The sequence below is a fragment of the Dromiciops gliroides genome, chromosome 3 (assembly GCF_019393635.1).
Source record: "Dromiciops gliroides isolate mDroGli1 chromosome 3, mDroGli1.pri, whole genome shotgun sequence".
NCBI classification, from domain to species: domain Eukaryota; kingdom Metazoa; phylum Chordata; class Mammalia; order Microbiotheria; family Microbiotheriidae; genus Dromiciops; species Dromiciops gliroides.
In genome coordinates, this window is record NC_057863.1 from 382,422,296 (window position 1) to 382,438,157 (window position 15,862).

A 15,862-nucleotide genomic window follows, 5' to 3' on the forward strand; every position below is an offset into this window, starting at 1 on the left:
TGCATGCTTAATTTATTTTGTGGATGCAGACTCTGAGAGTTTTTGGAGGTTGTGAAACAATACATACTCCCAGTTACAATTCACACATCAATTTCTCTGTAGGGTCTTACGGACTGCCTGCATTGCGCTGATCTTCTTATGGTAGATTTTAATGGCTTTTTCAAAACAGTTTAAGTCTCTGCTCTGTAAAACCCTATTCCTGTACTCAAATTATCTTAATTCATTACCTTCTTGCTATGATAGTTTAATTGAGTGTGGGATATAAAGCTAATTTATTTCTCTTTTTCCCTTTAATAGTTTTCACTTTCTTTATTGAAAAAGTAATTACTGGATTCCAATACAATAACTGGAAATGACTTTTTCTAATAACACAGATTATCATGCCTCTATCAGGGGAAAATACTTTGAAGTACCCCCTGAAACTTGGTTACTTGAAATGAACCAAAAATCAGCATGGTAGGTGAAAAGCTCTTTGCTTATCTTGGTGTAGTACTGGCCATTTAACCCTTCATTAACATTAGTATTCCTTCTAAACTAAGCAGTCAATCCATGTAGATTCTTATAGGGCAGAGACTGTGTTTGCTTTTTCTTTGTGTCTATAGTGCTTAGCACAATGCCTGGCATGCAGTAAGTATTTAATGCCTGTTGATTGATTTTTGAAGGAATGCCTATCTTTGACAATGGAAAGGGATAATGCAGAGACTTTGAAACAGCAGAAAGAAAAGTAGGGGGTGACAAGAAAGTCAGAAAAAGGAAGAAGATAAAAAATATATATCTAAACTAGTTTTGCCTGCATGTTGTTTGATGGTCACCGAAAAGCCAACTTTTGCAAAATAAATTTAAAAAATAAAAAAATAATAATTCCTCTCCTGACCTTTCTGAATTTACATTAGAATTAAAATCTCTCCTTTTGGAACTCCTGAAGACCTGCACAGATTATGTTTGAAACATTTCAGATAAATCACAAATTGAGATATTGAAAAAGAGGGAATTCCATTAACTGGTAGAAATATTGATAATAAAACTAGGTTTGCTTCTCACGGTAATTTGTAATTCAAAACACACTTTTATAAATTTATTTCATTTGGCCTTCATAACAGGGTCATTATTATTATTTTCAGTTTTTGTTTCTGTGCTTTACATTTGCTTTGGAATTCTCATATTTTGATTAATTTGAGACTCCATTTCAGATATGCCAGAAAACCCTAACGTCTTCTAAGTTCAGTCTCTGTATGTTATTGGAAGACAAGAACAAGAAATGTGTTTTAAAATGAAACATTCCATTGATACTAAAACTATTAGCTTCCCCCCGCAAAAAAAAGTAGGAAATTGTCCCATATAACAGAATAGCAATCCTCCAAAAATCCATACTGTAGAATGAGAAAAAGATTGCAAAGTATCTGCCTCACACCCCTCCAACATTTGCTACTTTTCATCATCACAATCATGAGATGTTTTCCCTACACCTCTTTTTCTGCTTCTGTCTCTCTATTTCTGTTTTTCTCCTTCTATCTCTTTTTCTTCCCCTTCCCCTTTTTCATTCTCTCCCCTCCCTCCTCCACTTGATTACTTTAGGCTAGCAAGAAATCTGTCCCATAGCAGGACTCTCTTGCAATGGGAGTTTCTTGTCTTTTTCTAGTCTCTAGAACTGAATGCATTGACTGTGGTCTACAATGACATAATATACCGGCTTAGCAGACCATAGCCCCTCAAATTAGTTTGCTTTGGTTCACTGGCATTGGCATTTCAGTCTTCCCTCTCCTAGCTTTATAAGCATCAGGAAGATGCCAGAACTGCTAATCTATTTGACGATTCCATTCATTTGTAGTTTTACTTTATCTGGTTTCCTCCTTTCTCCTTAGTCACTTGATACTGTTTTGAAACTCCCTTTGCCTAGATTCATGCCTCACAAGAGTTAAATCCTTTTAGTACCTATCAGATAAAATGAGAAATATATTTGGAAGAGAAATATCTCCCAATATGCCCCTATTGCAGAAACTGAGTGAGGCTTAGAGAGTTTGTGACTTGGCCATAGTTATATGACTGATAAGTAATGAAAATTATACTAGAACCCAGTTCACTTGCATACATTTAGAACCGAAAGCTCCGTGTAACTAAGCTTCATGTATCAGCTATTTTAACAATCTCATTTTACCTGTGAGGAAAGAACAGACCTGAGAGACTAAACCCTAGCCAAAAATCACCAAGGTAGTGAGTGACAGAGCAAAATTTGGACTCATATCCTTTCAGTTCAAATCCTACTCTCTTTCTACTGTTATATCTTCTAATTCTTAGCCTGGTTTCCTTTTCCTTATGTCTTGCCATAATCTAACATGACAACAGGTACTCGTGTATATAACTAACCAATTGTGAGAAAATAATGGGTTTTGGGGGTACCAGATGCCCCCCTACTCAAGGGTCTAACTGCCTGACTTCTTTTTTTTTTTTGAGGCAATTGGGGTTAAGTGACTTGCCTAGGGTCACAAAGCTAGTAATTGTTAAGTGTCTGAGGCCAGATTTGAACTCAGGTCCTCCTGAATCCAAGGCCAGTGCTCTATCCACTGTGCCACCTAGCTGCCCCCTGCCCAACTTCTTTTAAGGCCAGTCCAGAGTCAATCAAGTTGGACTTCAGACTCTGAATAGAGTCAGTAGAGATTAAAACCACACCTCCCTGAAAGTCTTTCCCCCCAGAGGGTCTGTCCACTGAACTGTAACCTCAGAACATACTGCTCATGGACCACCCTCAAGTCCAGTAAACCAAAAGATTTGAATGATCCTAGCCCATTAGCTTTGAACAGTATATAAGGTCCACCTCTCCTCTGGATTGCAGGGAGCTTATGCTCTCTCACTCGATCTCTTGGGCAGCCACGCAGCCCACTCTCTCTTTCCCCTCTATACTAGGTATGTAGAGCTACAGAACATTCAAAGCCATGTGCTCTCTCTTTACTAACATTTGCTATGATTTAATAAATGCTTACTTCCCAAAACTGACACTAAAGCCTCTAATTTATAAGTAGCAATATATTAGAAACCCCAGCTAGGTTTCCCAAAAACCTAGAACAGAGACAGGCACCACCATATAATTTCAAACAACACACAATTAATACCCATTCTCAAATAGATTATCAAAAATTGGGATAATGGAACCTTTGAGGGGTATAGAAGCATAGTGTAAGAAAATTCCCTCCATAAATATTATGGATGTAGGTACAGATAGGAAAATGGATTATTGGTTACAATTCCTGTGGGGATCTTTATTACAAAGAAGACCAATTGCTGTTGTATGATGAAAGGTGAGAAAAGATGATGTAAGGCTTATTGTAATAGGATAAAATAGTCAGTTTTTTTATAAAAGTATTTTGTTATTTTCCAGTTACATGTAGAGATAGTTTACATTTGTTTTTATAAGATTTCTAGTTTCAAATTTTTTCCCTCCCTCCCCCCCTTCCCAAAACAGGAAAAAACCTAATATAGGTTATATATGTACATTCACATTGAACATATTTATGCATTAGTCATACTGTGAAAGTAGAATCTGAGCAAAAAAGAAAAACTTCAAAAAAGAAAAACAAAAAGAATAGAAATGGTATGGTTCAATCTGCATCTGGATTCCATAGTTCTTTTTCTTCTGGATTTTGAGAGCATTTTCTATCATGAGTCCTTTGGAACTACCTTGAACTACTGTATTGCTGAGAAGAATGCCAATTCCTTGCCACCACAAAAAGAGCACCTATAAATATTTTTGTACATGTGGGTCCTTTTCCCTTTTTTATGATCTCTTTGGGAAAAAGAACCAAAAGTGGTATTGCTGAGTCAAAGGGTATGCACAGCTTTATAGCTCTTTGGGCATAATTCCAAATTGCTCTCCAGAATGGTTGAAACAGTTCACAGCTCTACCAACAATGCATTAGTGTTCCAATTTTTCCACAGCTTCTCCAACATTTATTATTTTCCTTTTTTGTCACATTAGCCAATCTGATAGGTGTGAGGTGGTACCTCAGAGTTGTTTTAATTTGCATTTCTCTAATCAATAGTGATTTAGACCATTTTTTCATATGGCAATAGAAAGCTCTGATTTCTTCATCAGAAAAACTGCCTGTTCATATCCTTTGACCATTTCTCAATTGGGGAATGACTTGGATTCTTCTAAATTTGATTTAGTTCCCAATATATTTTATTTTATTTTTTATTTTTTAATTTTTTTTGTGGGGCAATGAGGGTTAAGTGACTTGCCCAGGGTCACACAGCTAGTAAGTGTCAGTGTCTGAGGATTCAAACTCAGGTCCTCCCAAATCCAAGGCCAGTGCTTTATCCAATGTACCACCTAGCGCTTCCCCCCATATATTTTAGAAATGAGGTCTTTATCAGAAGTACTGGCTATAAAATTGTTTCCAAGCTTTATTTCTCCCTTCTGATTTTGGATGCATTGCTTCTCTTTGTACAAAAATTTTTTAATATAATGTAATCAAAATCATCCATTTTGTATTTCATAATATTCTCTATCTCTTCTTTGGTCATAAAATGTTCTCCTCTCTATAAATCTGAGAGGTAAACCATTCCTTCTTCTCCTAATTTACCTATGGTATCACCTTTTATGTCTAAATCAAGTATCCATTTTGATCTTATTTTAGTATAAGGTATAAGATATTGGTATATTCCTAGTTTCTGCCATACTATGTTCCAGTTTTCCTAGCAGTTTTTGTCAAATACTGAGTTCCTATACCAGAAGCTGGAGTCTTTCTTTCGGTTTATCAAACAGTACATTACTAAAGTCATTTACTACTGTGTCTCCTGTGCCTAACCTATTCCATTGATCCACCACTCTATTTCTTAGCCAGTTCCAATAGTAGCCACTTTATAGTAAAGCTTGAGATCTGGTACAGCTAGCCTACAATCCTGTGCATTTTTTTTCATTAGTTCCCTGGATATTCTTGACCTTTTGTTTTTCCAGATGAATTTTGTTATTATTTTTTCTAGCTCTATTAAATAATTTTTAGGTAGTCTGATTAGTATGGCACTGAATAAGTAAATTAATTTAGGTAGAATTGTCATTTTTATTATATTAGCTCAGCCTATCCATGAGCAATTGATATTTTTCTAATTATTTAGATCTGATTTGATTTGTGTGAAAAGTGTTTTATAATTGTGTTCATAGAGTTCCTTGGTTTGTCTTGGGAAGTAGACTCCTAAGTATTTTATATTGTCTAACATTACTTTAAATAGAATTTCTCTTTCTAACTCTTGCTGCTGGACTTTGGTGGTCATGTATGGTTGTTAATTGTTTCAAGCAATTATTTAGTTGATTCTCTAGGATTCTCTAAGTATACCATCATTTCATCTGCAAAGAGTGATAGTTTTGTTTCCTTCTTGACATATAGTCAGTTCTTAAATACAAGTGTTTGAGATGACCATGTGCTTTGAAATTGTTGTAGCATTTCTTATACCTCTGTTCTCTGACTTGAGAGGCTCAGAAGTTATCACGTATGTGAACATGGTTCCAGTGTTTACCTTAGCTGGGATTTCATGCTTTGTGGTTCTAGAGGCCCTGCACAACTTATATCAATCTTTTTTTTTTTTTTTTAAAGTGAGGCAATTGGGGTTAAGTGACTTGCTGAGGGTCACACAGCTAGTGTTAAGTGTCTGAGGCCAGATTTGAACTCAGGTACTCCTGACTCCAGGGCCGGTGCTCTATGCACTGAGCCACCTAGCTGCCCCTACTTATATCAATCTTAAACTAGAACTAGCACTTATGATAGCTGTTAAGAATAAGTTCTGTCTGACATGGTTTGTCTGAATTATGTCACACAGCTAAGCTTACCTCTGGGTCCTGCTTCTGAAAGATATCTTTCAGAGGGCATAGAATAGCCCAACATTAATTGAGATTAGACTCGAGGGGATGTGATTTATAGGACATAGACTTTTTTATTTTTTATTTTATTTTTTTCTCTTTTTCTGTTTTTCTCTTTAATTTTTCTTAATTACATGTAAAGATCTTTTTTGAGTCTTGAATTTATCTCCTACCCTCCCTTCCTCCCCCCTCCTGAGGCCAGAAAGCAATTTTATATAGGTTATATATTTCTATAATGTTAAATATATTTCCACATTAATTAGAACAAAAGGGAAAAATGCAAGAAGGAATAAAGAACAATAACAAAAAAGCAACAACAAAAGTGAAAATAGTTTGCTTCAGCATGCATTTACTCTCCATAGTTCTTTTTCTGAGTGTAGAGAGCATTTTCCACCATAAGTCTTTTGGCATAGTCTTGTATCATTGTATTGCTGAGAAGAGTTAAATTTATCACAGTTGATCATCACAAAATGTTGTTGATACTGTGTATAGTATCCTCTTGGTTCTGCTCATTTCACTCAGCATCAATTCAGGACATAGACTTTTTAAATGTAAAAATTTAGAAAGTGTATAAGCAAGCAGAATAGGTGGAAGAGAGCATACATACATCACAAGAGGACCCTTGGCAATCTGGGATTAACATGACAACATAGACACCAGGGTTGGGTGGTGGGCTGGAGGAATAACAAATGTAAACTGAAGAATGAAGAGATCTGGGAATTCCAACTCTGTGTTTGCTAGCCATATGACTCTATGCTAGTTATTTAACCTCTTTGAGTCTCAGATCCCTCATCTTAAAAATGGAAGAAATTGTAATGCAAATTTCCATATTTATATCATGGGTGTGTTATGAGGTAAGTCCACTTGGTTTTTTTGTTTTGTTTTGTTTTGTTTTGTTTTGTTCTCAACTGCAAAGGGACATATAAATATTACTCACTATTCTTATTATTTTACATTTTGTTTGGGGTGGATATTTCAAGGAAGACCTATGGAAAGATCTAATGAGGCTCAAATATAATGTGAAAACACAACTGTGAGCTACAGGTTGTATCCATTTTTATTTTATTTTATTTTATTTTATTTTGAACTTAAGAAATAAGACAAAGTAACATAGTAGAATACAGAAAAAAGGGTTTTTTGTTGCTTTTTAAAAATCACACCCATATATCTACCTAGTGTGATACTGATATTGACAAAACCTGAAATTCATCCTTAGAAATCTAATAAACTTCAATGATAGAAGGCACATTGACTACCAATAGCATATTTGTGTGGCATACAGAAAATCATAACCCTGTGTAATGTAGAATATGATAGGTTTCAGATGATTTAAGTAGATTAGGGATTTCAAGGGTGAGAGATATTGAAGCACTATCATTAAGCTAACTATAGGGTTTGTAGAATAACATATATAGCATATGTTCTTACTCATATAGGGAGGGTACAAGTAAATGTCTGTTTCAATACCTCCCTCTGCCCTCCATGTTTAGTGTAGCACATATGGAAATGTAAGTACATGAACAGCTGTTTCCAGAGAGTTGACTCTTTCTAGACCAATAGCCTGACTCTAGATATTCCGTAGATATGAGGGTCTGTGACTTTATTCTAAGGAAAACAAAGGGATGTGGTGCCTCTTATGTGCACATCCACTTTTAGTAGGTCAAATAAGGCTCAACAAAGGGATGGGTAGAATTCTTTTTAAGTAAGGAGTTATATTGGTGGCTATTCCATAGTCCCTCCATTTGTATTTATTCTAAATGACCCTCTTGCTCTGGGCAAAGAGGTCTTATATAATTGGCCCATATCAGAACACATATAGAGGTAGGGACAAAGGGGTACTGTTTTCTTCTCCTAGCAAAGCAGTCAATCAAAGATGTACAAAGCCCATAAGGGGGAATGGTAATGGTACCTGCCTTAAAGGATCTTGGATCCCTGTCCTGAAGAATCTTGTGATCTGGGTAAAGAGAAATGACACAGACATGAAAAAATAAATATCAGTCCAAATAAATATATAATTAAGTGTCAAATGAGTGGTATTAATAAGAGCTATAAGGAAAGGAAGGGGTCACATGGAGCTGGAGTCATTCATACTAAGTTTCTCCTCCTTCCTTGACTTTGCTTTCTACCATTCAGAGAGCTTGAAACCAAGAGTTAGTAACAACATCTGTTTCCTTTGCCAAGAAACTGATATGTCCAATAAAAAGAAACTTTAAATGCAAGAAACAACAATTATGTGATGATAGCAGCATGGTGTGATTATCCAAGGTCTTCCTTAATTATTTACTCTTAAAAATTAAAAGAAAATGTTGCCACTGAAAATGTGCAGCAACAGAATCTACCATATCAGCACTTAGTGGATGTGCATGCAATTAAATCTCTGGTGTGGAATTCCTGATGACTCAGCTTTTGCAAATTGAAGGAATAATAAATACTACAAGAAAGTAAAATGGTTACTTCTGAGATGTATAGAAGCAAATATCTAATTTTCATATTACAATTGTTTCATCAGTTAATTCAGTGTTGTTCTATAGTTTGTGCCTGAAGATCTTACTGTCTGTCCCCCATAAAGAATTCTCTGTCTGTTTCTTTATCTCTGCCTCTCTATGTGTGTCTCCATTTCTTTCTCTATCTCTGTCTCCCTCTCTAAAGTAGTTTTTAAGATCAAATTTTCTTGCCTTTCTTATTCTGTTTATTGAAATTAGAATCAATTCATTTTCTATAGTTTTTGAGTTAGGAAAACTTGAGATCATAATGTGCCTGTGATATCATGGGTAGATCACTTAATTTCATTCCGCAGATCATATCGACATGTTGATGCCACTATTTGCTCTTTTCACTCCTATTTCACAAGGATAGTTACTTCTCAATGTCATGACTAACTCCTCTACATTCGCAAGTGAACCCATTTCATCCCATCTTCTCCAGTGGATTGGTGAAATGAGCATACCTATGTTCTCACTATTGTTTGATTTCTCACTGCCTACCAGGGAAGAGAGGTAGCTAGTTGGCACAGTGGATAAAACACTAGTCTAGGAATTAGGAAAATCAGAGTTCAAATCTGATCTCAGATCTTAGCTATGTGACCTTGTGCAAGTAACTTAACCCCTAATCGCCTCAGTGGCCCATCTATAAAATGTGCCCACAGTGGAGAAGGAAATGGCAAACCAGGGCAGTACCTTTGCCAAGAAAAAGCTTATGTACATAGTCCATGGGATCACAGTCAGATGCAAATGTTGTTGTTGCTTGTCCTTCTTCTCAAAGAGGACCATGACTTGTAGTGAATTTGATTTCAGTGAGACAAGGATGTGCAAAGTCAATAGCCTCACTCTTTCTTCCAGAGCCATCAGGGTTCAGGGGCACAATATAGATCAGGATAACTAGAGATGGCTTTGAATGCAGTGGGAGACATTGGCCTTTTAAATTAAGACCTTTCCCAGGTCTCAGTTTGTCTGAGTCAATGCCCATTCAGTGATTAAGGCTAGTTAAGAACTGAGGCAAAAAAAAGGAATTTTTTACCTAGCCAAAAAAAAAATATATATATATATCAATCTGGAAGGGGAAGGCCCTCAGGGTTTCTGGCCAAAACTGAAACAATTGCTACTTACACTCACTCTGAGACGTCAAGAACCTAAACAATGGCCAAGAAAGTCTTGAGCTGAAGAACCCATCAGCAAAAATGGGGAAGAGAAAGAAATAAGCATTCATGTAGTACCTACTATGTGCCAAGCACCATGCTAAGGGCTTTTACAAACATAATTTCATTTTATCCTGAAAATAATCCTACAAGGTAGATACTGATGTTATCCCAATTTTACCATTGAGGAAACTGAAGCAATTAAGAGGTTGTGACTTTCCCAGGGTCACACAGCTATTATATGTCAGAGGCCAGATTTCAACACATCTTCTTGATTTCAGGATCAATGCCACTAGCTACCCCAACCTACTGACTGATTTCTACTGCCTACAATCATATTCTTGTCTCCCCCATTCTCATAAAACCTCATTTTATTCACTCTTCCCTGCTATTTCTTGTCCCATATCTCTCTCTTCCCTTTTGTGGCTAAACTTCTTGAGAAAGCATCTAAACAGGTGTCTCCATTTCCTCTCTTCTCAGTCTCTTCTTAATTCTCTGTAGTTTGGATTCCTCATTTACCTGAAACTTCTCTCTCTAAAGTTAATCAATGATCTCTTAATCGCCAAATCTAAAGGCCTTTTCATTAGTCCTCATCCTTTATTATTGATCTGTAGCTATTGACAGTCAATCACTATATTCTCCTGTATATTACACTTCTCTCTCATAGATCACCCACACATTATGGGTATCCGACAGGTCTCTGTCCTGTCTTGGGCTCTCTTCTCCTTTCCCTCTATATCATTTCCCTTGGTGATCTCATTGACTCCCATGTATTCAATTACTATCTCTAATCTGATTATGCCCAGATTTCCTTATCCACTCCCAACTTCTCTAGTGAACTTTAGTCTAACATCTCCAACTGCCTATACTATAAACATCTTCAACTTGACATATACAAAACTGGACATTATCTTTCTCCCTAGGCACTCCCCACTTCCTAAATTTCCTATTAATATTGAGGGTAGCAACATTTTCCCGGTCACCCAGCCTCACCACCCAGGTATCATAATGGATTCCTCCCTCTAATGCACCCCCTACCCCCATATTCAATATGTTGTCTATCTAGTTAATTCCATTTTCATAACATCTCTTTTATAGTCCCTTCTCTCCTCTGATACTGCCACTATCCTGGTCTGGTCCCTTATCACCTCATGGTGTTGTTATTTGTACTCTGTTTTCAAAGACATTAGGGTGATGACTTTTGCATGAATTACATTTGTGAGGTAGAGTTACACAAACTCAGCTGCACTCTCTTCCAGAATCATCAAAGTCCATTGGAAATCTGAAAGTCAGGATGATTAGTGCTAGTCCAGGATACTTTGGCATCTTTGATGTCTAACCAAACTCTAAGCATTCCACAGGACCTGCTTCAGCTACCTTCATGGTTATTGGAGCAAAATGTCCTGATTTGCCCATCCCACCACAGAAAGTCTTCACATGCTTGGAATAAATATTCCCCTAACTCAGGGAAGGATTTGTGACCTGACAGTTACCCTCAACCTGGTTTAGCCCTTCAGTTGAGATGGTTTACAAGGGTATAGACTCTGCCCATGCTATAGCATCTTGAAGCCACAGGTGATATTTAAATGCCAGGTAGACCACAAGGGTGGTCCTGAAAAGTGGTGGGCAAGCCCTCACATTAGAGGTGCTAATCCTTTTTGAACACACATACAACCCTCATGTATTGACTACTGAAATAGTGTGTTAGTTGATCTTGCTGACCCCAAGTGTCTCGTGTCTCCCTGCTTCAGTCCATCTTCCATTTAGCTGTCAAATTTATCTTCTAAAGTGCAGTTCTGATCAATATACTCCTTTATTCAATACTCAGATGCTTCCCTATTACTTGTAGGGTCAAATATAAAGACCTGTGATGTTCAAAGCCCTTCATAACCTGACCCCTTCCCACTTTTTCAATCTTCTTATAGCCTATACCCCTATGTACTCTGTGGTCCAGTGACACTGGCCTCCTTTCTGTTTCTCCCATAAGACATTCCACTTAAAAACTCAGAAAACTTTCACTAGTTAATTCTCATGTCTGGAATTCTCTCTTCTCATTCCCATTGCTTCCTACCCTCCATGGTTTCTTTCACATACAGGCTAAAATCTCACATTCAAAAGGAAGCTTTTGTCAGCCTCCCTTAGTACTAGTGCCTTCCCTCTTTTGATTAAACCCAATTTGCCTGTCTAAATTGTTTTGTTTGGTTGTATATTATCTCCCTAATTAGACTCAGCTCCTTGAGAACAAGGACTGTTGAGTTTTTGCCTGTCTTTTTATCCTGGTCCTCAAAGCAGTGTCTATCATATGTTAAAATGGTTGTTGATTGACTGATTAATGTCATGGAGCCTCAGTTTCCTCATAGGTAAAATAGACATATTCAAACTTTCAGTAGCTACCACATAAAGTTGTAAGCCAAATAAATTATGTATATAAACTGCTTTATTACACAGTGGGATTATAGTCAGAAAGACCTGAGTTCAAACCCATTCTCATACACTGTGACCCTGAACAAGTCACTTAACCCCATTTCCCTCATTTTTCTTATCTGTAAAATGATGGGGAGAAGGAAATAGCAAACCACTCTGGTATCTTCTCTAAGAAAATCTCAAATGGGATCACAAAATGCTATATGTGACTGAAATGATTTAACAACAGCAAATGTTAACCTTCTACGTAAATATCAGTTATCAAATTATCCCATCCCACCTAAAGAAAATAAAATACAGTGACTTGTTACTTGAAGCAGTTTGGAAGCATATCTTGATTGAATCAAGTTAATAAAAGACATTCCAATTAAGTATGGAAAGACCTTGATCAGTTTAAGTGCCTCCACTTAGCACCTAGATGGTGTGATGCTGCCCATGTTTTCATTGCCTAAGGAATGTTGCTTGTGCTCTATGTGTCTTCTATAAAGCAATTAATTAATGTGAAACCAAAAAATTTTATTCTAGCAAGTGGCAAATGAGGAGAAAGCATTCTGGCTAATCCCCCTGAGAAACAGTCACTTGTGGCACAGGGGAGGAAAGAAGGAGAGCCCTTTAGAACCATATCTATTTCTCCCCTCCCTTCTCTCCCTATGCCCACCCTCAAATAACCAGAGGGGGGAGCTTATAAACTTTGGAGGTCTGGAGAACTTTCCCTCTTCCCGTGGGAATCCTAGCAACAACCCAGGAACCGGTAATGACTCTGTCTACAATGGGGACCAAGAATATGAAGAATTTCTGGAACATTACATGAATGTGAGAAAAGGACTTGCAGCAATCAGAAGTTGTGAGTTATCCCTTTCTTACATGTGCTTTCAAAGTCTGAGTCCACTTTCCCTTGGATTCTATGTACTTGTAAGAACATAAGTCATTGATTTCGGGGGGAAAATATTTTATATCAAGCATTCTTAATATACCTACTTTCTAAAAGCTGATTAAGTTTGGATAACTGATAATCAACTGACAATCATGAAGAGAATCACAATAACAGAGACTGGAGTTATAACATCAGAAAGACACCAACCAACCCTGAAGTGCCAGTCCTAGAACCCATAAGACACAAGCCACATTCTGGGAAAACAAACTCCACAAAGTAAATAAGAACTGAGATAGTTGCATCAGAGCATGTGCAACAATTATATATATATATATATATATATATATATATATATATATATATATTTAAGTAGGATTTCCTGTTGTCACATTTCAATGTTGGAGAACATTTTTCTCGTGCTGTTTCCACCTGCTTGGAACTTCTACCATTCGTATTCTCTACCTGTGTAAACCTTGTCCATCCTTTAAGTCCCAGATTTTCCAAGAAATTTTTCATTACAACTGCAGCCCAAATATATTTCACTTTTCTATGATCCCCTGTAGCAAAATAAATGTAGCAGTATTCATTGTGACCCACTTTTAGAAGACATGGGAAAGAGGCAACACGCTACTCAACAAATTAAATGAACACATAGCTATCAAATGCCTGCTGTTTACAAGGAGGCATGCTAGGCCTTGAAAATATGAAAATAAATAAGGCCCTGGCTCTGCCCCTACAGAGTTTATACAGTGGAACAAACACTGGGACAATAAGACCTGAAGTCTAATCTAAACTCGATCTGTTCTTTTGGGGATTATGAATTTTGATTGCTATCTAATTTGGGCATGCACATATTGGCACTAATTAAACAGTATTGTGTAATGAATAGAATCCTTTGAAATGCTGGTTTGAGCATAATGAATCACTATTCATTAGTATCTCTGCTATGGAACAGGGACTGGTCAAAGAGGACATCTGTACTCTAGTCTTCACTGTGAAAATAACTTGGATATCTTGGGGGCAAGACAACCCTCTGGAACTCAACTTCTTCATGAGGAAAATAACATAGTTGGACTAAGTGTTACCTAAGGTCCCTACCAGCTCTAACATGCTATGATCCTATTGAACCATTTACTAGGACACTAGGACCTACCCGGAACTAGCATCTTGCCATCTACTCTGCTGCTGCCCCACTTTTCCCCAGTAGGAAGAGTGAACTTTCAGGATTGCAATTCCATAGATCATATCACCTAAGTACCCCCCCACACACCCCTCCCCAGCCCCCATCCCTGTATCCACAGTTACCAGACTCTGAGGAGCTGATCCACTCAGCTTTAGAGTTTTTCAGATCCTAAATTGTCAGCTTACGGAATTGATAATCACCCCATGATTTCCATTTAGCAAAACACTGAAGGAACTGGGTGAAGCTCAAATCTCACAAGCTGAAATAGGCCTTTTCTGGTCTTCCTCCTCCCTTCCCCTGACCAAGTGCCTTCCCTCTAACATTCTCTCCCATTTTCCTTTGTATCTATTATCTGTATACCTTTATATTTTCATGTCGTCTCCCATCTTAGAAAGTGTGCTCTTTGAAGACAAAGACAATATATTATTTTTTTCTTTGCATCCCAATGATTAGCTCAGTGTCTGGCACACAATAAACAATTAATAAAGACTTAGTGCCTGAGTGATTGATTAATAAATGTTTAATAAACTAAATATGCGCTTTAAATATATTTATTAAATTCTGTTTAACTACATCTGTATAGAAGATGTCTCCTGGTCCAGCCCTCAATTAGCTGTGTGACAATAATCTAACCATTCAAGCTCTCTGAGATTTAGTTTTTTTATCTTAAAAATGAAGATGTTAGAATATGACGATTCACCTTTCTCAGATTCTGTGTCTGATTGTTATAACCATTTCTTTCAGTCAAATTGATGAACTATATTTAATCTTACAGTGGCACCAAAGAAAAACTTGAAAGAATGGTTCCCTAGGGCCACTGTTCAAGTGAATTATGTGTTCAGTTTCTTCCACATAGGTGAAATTAACCTGGAACTGTTCTACTGCCAGTTGTGCTTGCTGACCCTCTCTGTCCATGACAGGAGAGCCTAACATTACCTTATCCACCCTACAAAATACAAATCCTCAAACAAAGGACTGAATAAAATTTCCAACTTCTTTTTCAACCTTATCAACTCTTTCATCTTTTCCATTAGGGCCATAAACACTGGTTAAAAATTAAGAACAATCCATTCAGTGCCTGACACATAGATCAATCATTCCTTAGCTCAGCAACATTTGTAAACATATTCTCAGCCCTGAGTCACACTTACATTTTTTAATTACCTTTTTATTGGCATCATTAAACATTGTTTGGCCCCAGAATGATGAAAGGGATTAATAATATGTCACATATCCAATGAGAAACTTCTAAGTACCTTGCTTTAGGCTTATATAATTGTTAACAATCTAGAGTTATATTATAGACATTAATATTTTTTCTCCTCTGATTCTTTCACAAGGTTTTATACTCTACTCACCTAAGTATCTTTAGCCTGACTTAAGTTTGCCTTTTGAATGTCAGCATTTTTTTGTTGCTGTTTATAGGCTTACCCAAATGTTGAAATATAAATTATCTCATTTGATTTTATCATAGTATCATCTACCTTGCCAGAAAGTAGAAATGTCTTATCATAGTTGTTAATTCACTTAGAGAAATGAATGAGGATTTCAAACTCAGAAACCTATAATCTGGATGTACCAGAATATTTCTAGGAAGTTAGACACTATACAAGATAAAAAGATGGACTCAGAGTAAGGAATACCTGAGTTCTAATTCTATTTCCTTGTTTATAATATATTGCAACCAGCTCATGACCACCGGGTTCCTCTCTATTACCCATTTTAACTCTTTGAAGATTATGACATTCCATCGCAGACTACAATAGACTGTAACAGAGTATAAGCAAAGATTTGTGAAGAATTGCTGTAAAGAATGTTATTGAAGAAATGTATGACTAAAAAGGGGGAATTACTAGATTTATCACAAGAGGAATAGTCAGTGGACAGCCTACACAATCT